At 51.6% G+C, this 12,500-nt stretch overlaps 2 non-coding genes and 1 pseudogene across 2 annotated transcripts; all 3 read left to right on the plus strand.

Moving 5' to 3' along the window:
* Window positions 1-7,882: 7,882 nt before the first annotated feature.
* LOC149512280 (18S ribosomal RNA) lies at window positions 7,883-9,690 on the plus strand. Its single transcript, XR_016332897.1, has one exon. It is a non-coding gene; the product is annotated as an 18S ribosomal RNA (ribosomal RNA).
* A 295-nt stretch (window positions 9,691-9,985) lies between these two features.
* Window positions 9,986-10,141, plus strand: LOC149512281 (5.8S ribosomal RNA). Its single transcript, XR_016333005.1, has one exon. It is a non-coding gene; the product is annotated as a 5.8S ribosomal RNA (ribosomal RNA).
* Window positions 10,142-10,380: 239 nt separating this feature from the next.
* The window catches only part of LOC149512282 (25S ribosomal RNA), a 4,776-nt pseudogene continuing 2,656 nt past the window's right edge, over window positions 10,381-12,500 (plus strand).

Raw genomic sequence — 12,500 nt, forward strand, 5'->3', positions numbered from 1 at the left:
TGAACTCCGCATGCCTAAGTCAACCCATGAAACAAGCGTACGGGCATTCAGTCAGCCGAAGAGGTAGGATGCGTAAGCCTAGGATCGGCCCGGTCCCCCTCTGCGTGCTGTTATCGATCCCACTGTCGGTTCGATCTTAGACTGGGAATGAACTCTGCATGCTTAGACTAGGAATTAACTCCGTATGCCTAAGTCAACCCACGAAACGAGCGTGTTGGCATTGAGCTGGTCGGAAAGGCATAATACGTAAGCCGAGGATAGGCCCAGTCCCCCTCTGTGTGCTGTCGATCTCGCTGTCGGTCTCGCTGCCACAACCTTCTGTCCGGTTGGGGCTTAGACATGGAATGAACTTCGTATGCCTAAGCCAACCCATGAAACGAGCATGCACACACTTAACCGGCTAGAGAGACAGAATGCGTAAGTCAGGGATAGGCTCGGTCTACCCCTACGTGCTGTCGATCCTACTGCTGGTCTTACTGTCGTAACCCTCGTTCCAATCCGATCATAGACTGGGAATGAACGAGACTTGCTTAGACTGGGGATGAACTCTGTATGCTTAAGTCAACCCACGAAACGAGCGTGCGGGTGCTCAGCCGGCCAGAGAGGCAGAATGTGCAAGCTGGGGAGCGGGTCGGTCCCCCTCTGCGTGCTATCGATCCCTTTACGGGTCTTGCTGTTGCAACCATCGATCCGGTCCAATCTTAGACTGGGAATGAACTTCGTATGCCTAAGTCAACCCACAAAACGAACGGACGGGCACTACGTCGGCCAGAGAGGCGGGATGCGCGAGCCATGGATCGATCGGGTGATAGGTGGGTTCAGGCAGATCTTCATATTTCTACCATGCCAATGTCATTTTTATGGCTTGTAAATTCAAATAATGGTCCCCTAAGCCTTCATGTGAAGTTTCGTGGCAAGACGACCCGTTTTCTATTTTTTTTTATTTTTGAAACTTTTTGCGGTTTGGGATTTTTGAAAATTTTTTTAGAAGGAGTTTTGGTCCCAAATTTGGAAGACATGATCCTTGTATTTTTGTTGGCGTGCATAAAAAAATTCAGCTAAAAACTCAAAGTGGAGAAGATTTTGTGACCGTTTGAAAAAAGTGTCCCTATTTCAAACACTTTACTGGCTACTGACAGTAAACCTATAAAATCTCAAATGCTCTTTAAGGGTGTGTGAGTTCTCAAGGTTTGATGAGGGATAGGGGGCCAATATAAGGGATAGGTTCTCGATAGCCTTTGGCCCTTGGTTGGTCGAGATCGAGAATGCACTATGTATGCCTAAGTCAACCCATGAAACGAGCGTGTGGGTGCTCAATCGATCGGAGAGCTAGAATGCGCAAGCCGAGGATCGGCTCGATCCCCCTCTGCATGCTATCGATCTCGCTATGGGTCCCTCGGTCTGGTTGGTGCTTAGATCGGGAATAAACTCCGCATGGCTAAGTCAACCCATGAAACGAGCGTGCAGGCGCTCAGTCGATCGGAGGGGCAAGATGTGTAAGCAGAGGATCGACCCGATCCCACTCTGTGTGCTGCTGTCGATCCCGCTGTCGGTCCGATCTTAGACTTAGAATGAACTCTGTATGCTTACACTGGGAATGAACTCCGTATGCCTAAGTCAACCCATAAAACGAGTGTCCGAGCGCTCAACTGGCTGGAGAGGCAGATGCGTAAGTCGGGGATTGGCCTGGTCCCCCCTGCGTGCTGTCGATCCTGCTGTTGGTCCTGCTACTGCAACCCTCGATTCGGTCCGATCTTAGACTGGGAATGAACAAGACTTGCTTAGACTGGAGATGAACTTCGTATGCCTAAGTCAACCCATGAAACGGGCGTGCGGGTGTTCAACCGGCCAGAGAGGCAGAATGTGCAAGTCGGGGATCGGTTCGATCCCCCTCTGCGTGCTGTCGATCCCACTACGGGTCTTGCTACTCAACCCTCGAACCGATCCGATCTTAGACTGGGAATGAACTTCGTATGCCTAAGTCAACCCACGAAATGAGTGGACGGGCATTACGTCGATCAGAGAGGCGGGATGTGCAAACCGTGGATCGATCGGGTGATAGGTGGGTTCAGGCACATCTTAGATCGAGAATGAACTCCGCATGCCTAAGTCAACCCACGAAACGAGCGTGCGGGCCGGTTTGATCTTAGACGAGCATGCGTAAGCCGAAGATCGGCCCGGTCCCCCTCTGCGTGTTGCTGCCGATCCCGTTGCAGGTCTGATCTTAGACTAGGAATGAACTCCGTATGCTTAGACTAGGAATGAACTTCGTATGCTTAAGTCAACCCACGAAACGAGCGTGCGGGCGCTGAGCCAGTCGGAGAGGCATAATGCGCAAGCCAGGGATCGGCCCGATCCCACTCTGCGTGCTATCGATCCCGCTGCCAGTCCCGTTGCAACAACCCTCAGTCTGGCTAGGGCTTAGACATGGAATGAACCCCGTATGCCTAAGCCAACCAATGAAACGAGCATACGGGTGCTCAACCGGCTGGAGAGGCAGAATGCGCAAGTCGGGGATCAGCCCGGTCCCCCCCTATGTGCTGCTGATCCTGTTTTTGGTCCTGCTGTCGCAGCCTTTGGTTCGGTTCGATCTTAGACTGGGAATGAATGAGACTTGCTTAGATTGGGGATGAACTCCATATGCCTAAGTCAACCCACGAAATGAGTGTACGGGTGCTCAACCGGCCAGAGAGGCAGAATGTGCAAGTCGGGGATCGGTTTGATCCCCTTCTGCGTGCTGTCGATCCCACTGCGGGTCTTGCTACTCAACCCTCGAACCGATCCGATCTTAGACTGGGAATGAACTTCGTATGCCTAAGTCAACCCACGAAATGAGTGGACGGGCATTACGTCGATCAGAGAGGCGGGATGTGCAAACCGTGGATCGATCGGGTGATAGGTGGGTTCAGGCACATCTTCATATTTCTGCCATGCCAATGCCATTGTTATGGCTTCTAAATTCATACAATGGTCCCCTAAGCCTTCATGTGAAGTTTCGTGGCAAGATGACCCATTTTCTATTTTTCATGATTTTTGAAACTTTTTACGGTTTGAGATTTTTTTAAATTTTTTTAGAAGGAGTTTTGGCCCCAAATTTGCTAGACATGATCCTTGTATTTTTGTTGGCATGCACAAAAAAATTTGGCTAAAAACTCAAAGTGGAGAAGATTTTGTGACCTTTTGAGAAAAGTTTCCCCATTTCAGACACTTTAATGGCTACTGGCAGCAAACCTATAAAATCTCAAATGCTCTTTAAGGGGGGTGAGTTCTTGAGGTTTGATAAGGGATAGGGGGCCAATATAAAGGATAGGTTCTCAATAGCCTATGGCCCTTAGTTGGTTGAGATCGGGAATGCACTACGTATGCCTAAGTCAACCCATGAAACGAGCGTGTGGGCGCTCAACCGATCGGGGAGCCAGAATGCGCAAGCCGAGGATCGACCCAACCCCCTTCTGCATGCAACCGATCTTGCTGCTGGTCTCTCAGTCCAGTTAGGGCTTAGACCAGGAATGAACTCTGCATTCCTAAGTCAACCCACGAAATGAGCGTGCGGGCGCTCAGTCGGCCGGAGAGGCAGGACGCGTAAGCCGAGGATCGGCCCGGTCCCCCTCTACGTGCCACTGTCGATCCTGCTGCCGATCCGATCTTAGACTGAGAATGAACTCTGTATGACACTGGGAATGAACTCCGTATGCCTAAGTCAACCCACAAAACGAGTGTCCGGGCGCTCAACTGGCTGGAGAGGCAGATGCGTAAGTCGAGGATTGGCCTGGTCCCCCCTGCGTGCTGCCGATCCTGCTGTTGGTCCTGCTACCGCAACCCTCGATTCGGTCCGATCTTAGACTGGGAATGAACAAGACTTGCTTAGACTGGAGATGAACTTCGTATGCCTAAGTCAACCCATGAAACGGGCGTGCGGGTGTTCAACCGGCTAGAGAGGTAGAATGTGCAAGCCGAGGATCGACCCGGTCCCCCTTTACAAGCGGCTGATCTCACTGCAGGTCCTGCTGCTGCAACCCTCGATCTGGTCCAATCTTAGACTAAGAATGAATCTGTATGCCTAAGTCAACCCATGAAAGAAACAGACGGGCACTACGTCGGCCAGAGAGGAGGGATGTGCAAGCCGTGGATCGATCGGGTGATAGGTGGGTTCAAGAACATCTTCAAATTTTTACCATGCCAATGCCATTGTTATGGCTTGTAAATTCAAACAATGGTCCCCTAAGCCTTCATGTGAAGTTTCGTGGCAAGACGACCCGTTTTCTATTTTTCACGATTTTTGAAACTTTTTGTGGTTCTGGATTTTTTAAAATTTTTTTAGGAGTTTTGGCCCCAAATTTGGTAGACATGATCCTTGTATTTTTGTTGGCGTGCACAATAAAATTCAGCTAAAAACTCGAAGTGGAGAAGATTTTGTGACCGTTTGCAAAAGGTGTCCCTATTTAAGACACTTTAATGCCTACTGGCAGCAAACCTATAAAATTTCAAATGCTCTTTAAGGGGGTGTGAGTTCTCGAGGTTTGATGAGGGATAGGGGGCCAATATAAGAGATAGGTTCTCGATAGCCTCTGGCCCTTGGTTGGTCGAGACTGAGAATGCACTACGTATGCCTAAGTCAACCTATGAAACAAGCGTACGGGTGCTCAGTCGGTCGGAGAGCCAGAATGCGCAAGTCGAGGATTGGCCCGACCCCCCTCTACGTGCTACCGATCCCACTACGGATCCCTCAGTCCAGTTGGGGCTTTGACCAGGAATGAACTCCGCATGCCTAAGTCAACCCACGAAACGAGCGTGCGGGCACTCAACCGATCGAAGAGGCAGGATACGCAAGTAGAGGATCGGCTCGGTCCCCCTCTGCGTGCTGTTGTCGATCCCACAGTTGATCCAATCTTAGACTGGGAATGAACTCCATATGCCTAAGTCAACACATGAAACGAGCGTACGGGTGCTGAGCCGGTCCCCCTCTGCGTGCTGTCGATCCCGCTGTCGGTCCCGCTGCCATAACCCTCGGTCCGGCTAGAGCTTAGACAAGGAATGAGCTTCGTATGCCTAAGTCAACCCATGAAACGAGTGTGTGGGCACTCAACCGGCCGAAGAGGCAGAATGCGCAAGTTGGGGATCGGCTCGATCCCCCCTGCGTGCTGTCGATCCTGCTACTGGTACTGCTACCGTAACCCTCGGTCCGGTCCGATCTTAGATTGGGAATAATGAGACTTACTTAGACTGGGGATGAACTCAGTATGCCTAAGTCAACCCATGAAACGAGCGTGTGGGTGCTCAGTCGGCCAGAGAGGCAGAATGTGCAAGCCAAGGATTGGCCCAGTCCCCCTCTGCATGCTGTCGATCTCGCTGTGGGTCCTGCTGCCGCAACCTTCGATCCAGTCTGATCTTAGACTAGGAATGAACTCTGTATGCCTAAGTAAACCCATGAAACGAGCGGACGGGCACTACGCCGGCCAGAGAGACGGGATGCGCAAGCCGTGGATCGATCGGGTGATAGGTGGGTTCAGGCACATCTTCATATTTCTACCATGCCAATGCAATTTTTATGGCTTGTAAATTCATACAATGGTCCCCTAAGCCTTCATGTGAAGTTTCGTGGCAAGATGACCCGTTTTCTATTTTTCACGATTTTTAAAACTTTTTACGGTTTGAGATTTTTTAAAATTTTTTTGGAAGGAGTTTTAGCCCCAAATTTGGAAGACATGGTCCTTGTATTTTTTTTGGCATGCACAAAAAAATTCAGCTAAAAAGTCGAAGTGGAGAAGATTTTGTGATCGTTTGAAAAAAGTGTCCCCATTTCAGACACTTTAATGGCTACTGACAGCAAACCTATAAAATCTCAAATGCTCTTTAAGGGGGTGTGAGTTCTCAAGGTGTGATGAGGGATAGGGGGCCAATATAAGGGCCAAGTACCAGCACCCATCACACATCATGTGCGCACACCCCCCGGCCCCCTCAATCGTCGAAACCCCCAATGCTGCTAGTTAGCTTCTCCGATGATGCTCCGGTGATGCTCCGACGATGGTGCCCCGAGCAAAAAAAATGTGCACCGTGGCTCAAAATCGAACTTTGGCCAAGGCCTCGACCATCAATGGCACATGATGGCACATGGTGATGGCACATGCATCGATCATCATCAGTACAGGCTGCTCTTTCGTACAAGCACTTGGCTCAACCACCATCGGCACAAGTTGGGCCCTGGTGCCGACAGTTACCTCGATCACCATCGGCACAAGATGGCCCTTGGTGAGGGCGGTTGCATCAAATACCATCGGCACATACTGGGCCGTGGTGCGAGCGGTTGCCTCGACCACCATCAGCACATGTCGAGCCTTGGAGCGGGCGGTTACCTCGAACACCATCAGCACAAGCCGGCCCTTGGTGCGGGCTCTTCCCTCGACCACCATCGACAGAAAATGGCCCCTGGTGCGGGCGATTGCGTCGAACACCATCGGCACATGTCGGGCCTTGGTGTAGGCACATGCCTCGATCTGGTACAGGTGGTTGCCTCGACCATCATCGGCACACGCTGGCCCTTAGTACGGGTAGTCGCATCGACCACCATCGGCACACACTGGCCCTTGGTACGGGCACATGCCCCAACCACTATCGATACCTGCTCACCTTCGGTGCGGGATATGCCTGTTTGGAAAAAATATCCCCATTTCAGACGCTTTAACGTCTACTGGTAGCATGTCTGTCAAATCTCTAATGCTCTTTAGGGGGAGGTGGTCCGGCATCCCCTCTTCCCCCTTACGGGGGGAGTAGGTGTGCGTGATGGGCCTCCCATTGCGTACACCTGGGGTAACGTCCCTCGAGCGAAATATAGGGCGTGCATGCCTTTCGACCATTTTGTCCGACGACTGGTTGCTCCAGTGATTGGCAGGCGCCCATAGCCTCGACCGGTTGGCGAGCATGCAAAAAAGAAGAGCTGAGCTCGAGCCCGTGCACGCGGTGGATGCTGCCTTAGACCCCAGACCAAGTCCTTGAATTGGGCAATGGCTCCATGGGGTGGTGCGAGCAGAAGCCGCGATTACGGGCTTGGCTCGATCAGGTCTCTCGGTATTTGATGGTCTCGTGGTCCCTTCTCGTCAACCACAAAAATGAGTAGGCCTCGACGAGGTTGTGCACGCAGCTGACGCTACCCGAGACCCCAGGAACAAGTCCCTGAATCTAGCAACGTCCCCCTGGGGTGGTGTCAGCGGAGCTCGCGCGTGCGGTCTCGGCCAAGCCAAGCATTGGTGGTGTCACTTTGTTGTTACCTATCGGATGGCAGGGGCAGTCTCGTGGCTCTTGCTCATGTTTTTCTCGTGCCAAGCGGTTGTGGCATGGCCTCGCACATCGTTTCCTCTGCTCGCTCGTCGAGTAATTGATCAGGCGGGTTGTGGATCGGTGTACGTGGATGCTGCCACTTGTACGTAATGGGTATATAAGTGGTGCTATGGTTGTGCGTGTTGGCAGGCTCCGTGCTCGATGCATCGAACTGTCGACCCTTCATCCTCTTCAATCTCTCCCCATGCGGTCGTCATACCCAGGGGGCATGATCGGGATCCTGTGTTGCATACCTGAATCGATGGAAACCGGATGTCTCGCCATCCCTCATCCATCTCGTGTCTCGAGGGGCCACGAGTTAGACGTCAATCGTGGCCGGTGTCCCAAGCTTGCCACCCAATCCTTCGTGGCCGTATTGGTGCATCGACGTTCGATCGTGGTCTCGGATACGAAACATTTAGCGAACGCGGGCTCTCGGCCCATGTTCATCCGATGCTACGCATTTTACGTGCTCGACACGTACGACACTTGCGCTCCACGTCGGGCTCTCTCTGTCGCTCAATTGATGTGTCAAGGCCCACGCAATGCCAATGTCCCGAAGGAATGCTACCTGGTTGATCCTGCCAGTAGTCATATGCTTGTCTCAAAGATTAAGCCATGCATGTGTAAGTATGAACTAATTCAGACTGTGAAACTACGAATGGCTCATTAAATCAGTTATAGTTTGTTTGATGGTATCTACTACTCGGATAACGATAGTAATTCTAGAGCTAATACGTGCAACAAACCTCGACTTCTGGAAGGGATGCATTTATTAGATAAAAGGTCGACGCGAGCTATGCCCGTTGCTCTGATGATTCATGATAACTTGACGGATTGCACGGCCTTTGTGCTAATGACGCATCATTCAAATTTCTACCCTATCAACTTTCGATGGTAGGATAGTGGCCTACTATGGTGGTGATGGGTGACAGAGAATTAGGGTTCGATTCCGGAAAGGGAGCCTGAGAAACGGCTACCACATCCAAGGAAGCCAGCAGGCACGCAAATTACCCAATCCAGACACGGGGAGGTAGTGACAATAAATAACAATACCGAGCTCTATGAGTCTGGTACTTGGAATGAGTACAATCTAAATCCCTTAACGAGGATCCATTGGAGGGCAAGTCTGGTGCCAGCAGTCGCGGTAATTCCAGCTCCAATAACGTATATTTAAGTTGTTGCAGTTAAAAAGCTCGTAGTTGGAACTAGGGTTGGGTCGTCCGGTCTACCTCACGATAAGCACCGATCTACTCGTCCCTACTACCAATGATGCGTTCTTGGACTTAATTGCCCAGGTCATTCCTCCAACGCTGTTACTTTAAAGAAATTAGAGTGCTGAAAGCAGGCCTACGCTTGTATACATTAGCATGGGATAACATCATAGGATTTCGATCCTATTGTGTTGGCCTTTGGGATCGGAGTAATGATTAATAGAAACAGTCGGGGGCATTCATATTTCATAGTCAGAGGTGAAATTCTTGGATTTATGAAAGATGAACAACTGCAAAAGCATTTGCCAAGGATGTTTTCATTAATCAAGAATGAAAGTTAGGGGCTCGAAGACGATCAGATACCATCCTAGTCTCAACCATCAACGATGCCGACCAGGGATCGGCGGATGTTACTTTTAGGACTCTGTCGGTACCTTATGAGAAATCAAAGTCTTTGGGTTTCGGGGGGAGTGTGGTTGCAAGGTTGAAACTAAAAAGAATTGATGGAAGGGCACCACCAGGAGTGAAGCTTGCGACTTAATTTGACTTAACACGGGGAAACTTACCAGGTCCAGACATAGTAAGGATTGACAGACTGAGAGCTCTTTCTTGATTCTATGGGTGGTGGTGCATGGCCGTTCTTAGTTGGTGGAGCGATTTGTCTAGTTAATTTCGTTAATGAACGAGACCTCAGCCTGCTAACTAGCTACACGAAGGTAATCCTTCGTGGCTAGCTTCTTAGAGGGACTATAGCCGCTTAGGCCAAGGAAGTTTGAGGCAATAATAGGTCCGTGATGCCCTTAGATGTTTTGGGCCGCACGTGCGCTACACTGATGTATTCAACGAGTCTATAGCCTTGGCCGACAGGCCCAGGTAATCTTTGAAATTTCATCATGATGGGGATAGATCATTGCAATTATTGGTCTTCAACAAGGAATTCCTAGTACGCACGAGTCATCAACTCACGTTGACTATGTCCCTGCCCTTTGTACACACCGCCCGTCGCTCCTACCGATTGAATGGTCTGGTGAAGTGTTCGGATCGCGGCAACGTAGACGGTCTGCCACCTGCAACGTCACGAGAAGTCCACTGAACCTTATCATTTAGAGGAAGGAGAAGTCGTAACAAGGTTTTCACAGGTGAACCTGTGGAAGGATCATTGTCGAAACCTCGCTCGATAGATGACCCGCAGACACTTTAACGAAACACCGAAGGGGCGAGGGTGCCCCCGTGCCCCGAGCCCCCTACGGCCCAGGGAGGTTGTGACGGTCGCTTTGTCCCCCCTACGGGGCGGGCAAAACGATTGGCGTCATCTCGCCCACCGTCGAACAATGAACCCCCGATGTGAATCGCGCCAAGGAACCAAAACGAAAACAGAGCACACGCACGGTCGCCATCTCGTCCGCGGTGCGTGCGCGGGTGGTGCCGCGACTCTTTTTGTCATGAAAAAATGAAATGACTCTCGACAACGGATATCTCGACTCTCACATCGATGAAGAACGTAGCGAAATGCGATACTTGGTGTGAATTGCAGAATCCCGTGAACCATCGAGTCTTTGAACGCAAGTTGCGCCCCAAGCCATTAGGCCGAGGGCACGCTTGCCTAGGTGTCATGCACCCTCGCCCCCCCTCTGACCCTCCGCCCTGTGGGCTCCGAGGGAAGGGGGCGGGCGGAAGATGGCCTCCCGCGATCTCATGGGTCATGGTTGGCCCAAAAGCAAGTCCTCGGCAACGACAGTGCCGTGACCATCGATGGTAGAGCTCCCGGCATGCCTCGTCCCCGGTGACGCGCGCTCGTTGTCCACCCGGACCCCTTCGGACCCCCTACATCACTCGGTCGATGCTTGCGTTGTGACCCCAGGTCAGGCTGGATCGCCCGCTGAGTTTAAGCATATCAATAAGCAGAGGAAAAAAAACTTACTAGGATTCCCCTTGTAACAACGAGCGAACCTAGAAGAGCCCAGCTTAAGAATCGGGTGCCCCCAGCATCCGAATTGTAGTATGGAGAAGTGTCCTCAGTGGCAGACTGGGCCCAAGTCCCCTAAAAAGGGGCACCAAACAAGGTGAGAGCCCCGTTGTGCTCGGACCTTGTCGTACGACGAGGCGCTGTCTGCGAGTCAGGTTATTTAGGAATGCAACCCCAATTGAGCGGTAAATTCCGTCCAAGGCTGAATACGGGCGGGAGACCGGTAGCGAACAAATTCTGTGAGGGAAAGATGAAAAGGACTTTGAAAAGAGAGTCAAAGAGTGCTTGAAATTATTGAAAGGGAAGCAGATGGGGGCCGATGATGCGTTCGATCGGATGTGGAATGGCGAGAGCCGATTTGTCGATCGACTCGAGGCGTGGATCGACACGGGTCACGACGGTGACCTAAGCCCGAGCTTTCGATGTGCCTACGAAGACGTCGTCACCACGATCATGGAATGCAGCACGCGTCGTCTCGACGTGCCCCGGCACTAGCATGCTCTAGGCATTGATCTACGAGCTCCCTATTCGGTCCATCTTGAAACATGGACCAAGGAGTTTGACATACGTGCGAGTCAACGAGCCAAAAAACCCATAAGGTGCAAGGAAGCTGATTGGCAGGATCCCTCACGGGTGCACCACCAACTGACCTTGATCTTCTGAGAAGGGTTCGAGTGCGAGCATGCCCGTCGGGACCTGAAAGATGGTGAACTATGCCTGAGCGGGGTGAAGCCAGAAAAAACTCTGGTGGAGGCCCGCAGTGATACTGACGTGCAAATCATTCATCTGACTTGGGTATAGGGGCGAAAGACTAATCGAACCGTCTAGTAGCTAGTTCCCTCCGAAGTTTCCCTCAGGATAGCTGGAGCCCCCGTCGAGTTCTATCGAGTAAAGCCAATGATTAGAGGCATCGGAGGTGCAACGCCCTCGACCTATTCTCAAACTTTAAATAGGTAGGATGGCGGGGCTGCTTCGTTGAGCCGCGCCACGGAATCGAGAGCTCTAAATGGGTCATTTTTGGTAAGCAGAATTGGTGATGCGGGATGAACCGAAAGTCGGGTTACGGTGCCCAACTGCATGCTAACTCAGAACCCACAAAGGGTGTTGGTCGATTAAGACAGCAGGACGGTGGTCATGGAAGTTGAAATCCGCTAAGGAGTGCGTAACAACTCACCTGTCGAATCAACTAGCCCTGAAAATGGATCGCGCTTAAGCGTACGACCTATACCCGACCGTCGGGGCAAGGGCCAGGCCCCGATGAGTAAGAGGGCATGACGGTCACCGTAAAACCCGGGGCGTAAGCTCGGATGGAGCGGTCGTCGATGCAGATCTTGGTGGTAGTAGCAAATATTCAAATGAAAACTTTGAAGGCCGAAGAGGGGAGAGGTTCCATGTGAATGACACTTGCACATGGGTTAGTCGATCCTAAGAGATGGGGGAAGCCCATTCGACAGCGCATCCCGCACGAGCTTCGAAAGAGAATCGGGTTAAAATTCTTGAACCGAGCCCCGTTGTGCCCGGACCCTGTCGTACCACGAGGTGCTGTCTGCAAGTCAGGTTGTTTCGAATACAGCCCCAATCGAGCGGTAAATTCCGTCCAAGGCTGAATACAGGCGGGAGACCGATAGCGAACAAGTACTGTGAGGGAAAGATGAAAAAGACTTTGAAAAGAGAGTCAAAGAGTGCTTGAAATTGTTAAGAGGGAAGCAGATGGGGGCCAGCGATGCGTTCGATTGGATGTGGAATGGCGAGAGCCGATTTGTCGATCGACTCGGGTCATGGATCGACATGGGTCACGACGGTGACCCAAGTCCGAGCTTTTGATGTGCTAGCGAAAACGTCATCGCCACGATCATGGAATGCAGCACGCGTCATCTCAACGTGCCCCGACACTAGCATGCTCCAGGCATCGACCTACGGGCTCCCCATTCAGCCCATCTTGAAACACGGACCAAGGAGTTTGACATACGTGCGAGTCAACGGGCCAGAAAACTTGTAAGGTGCAA

Source organism: Durio zibethinus, chromosome 23, assembly GCF_047325235.1.
Source record: "Durio zibethinus cultivar Kanyao isolate XHJ-2024 chromosome 23, ASM4732523v1, whole genome shotgun sequence".
NCBI lineage: Eukaryota > Viridiplantae > Streptophyta > Magnoliopsida > Malvales > Malvaceae > Durio > Durio zibethinus.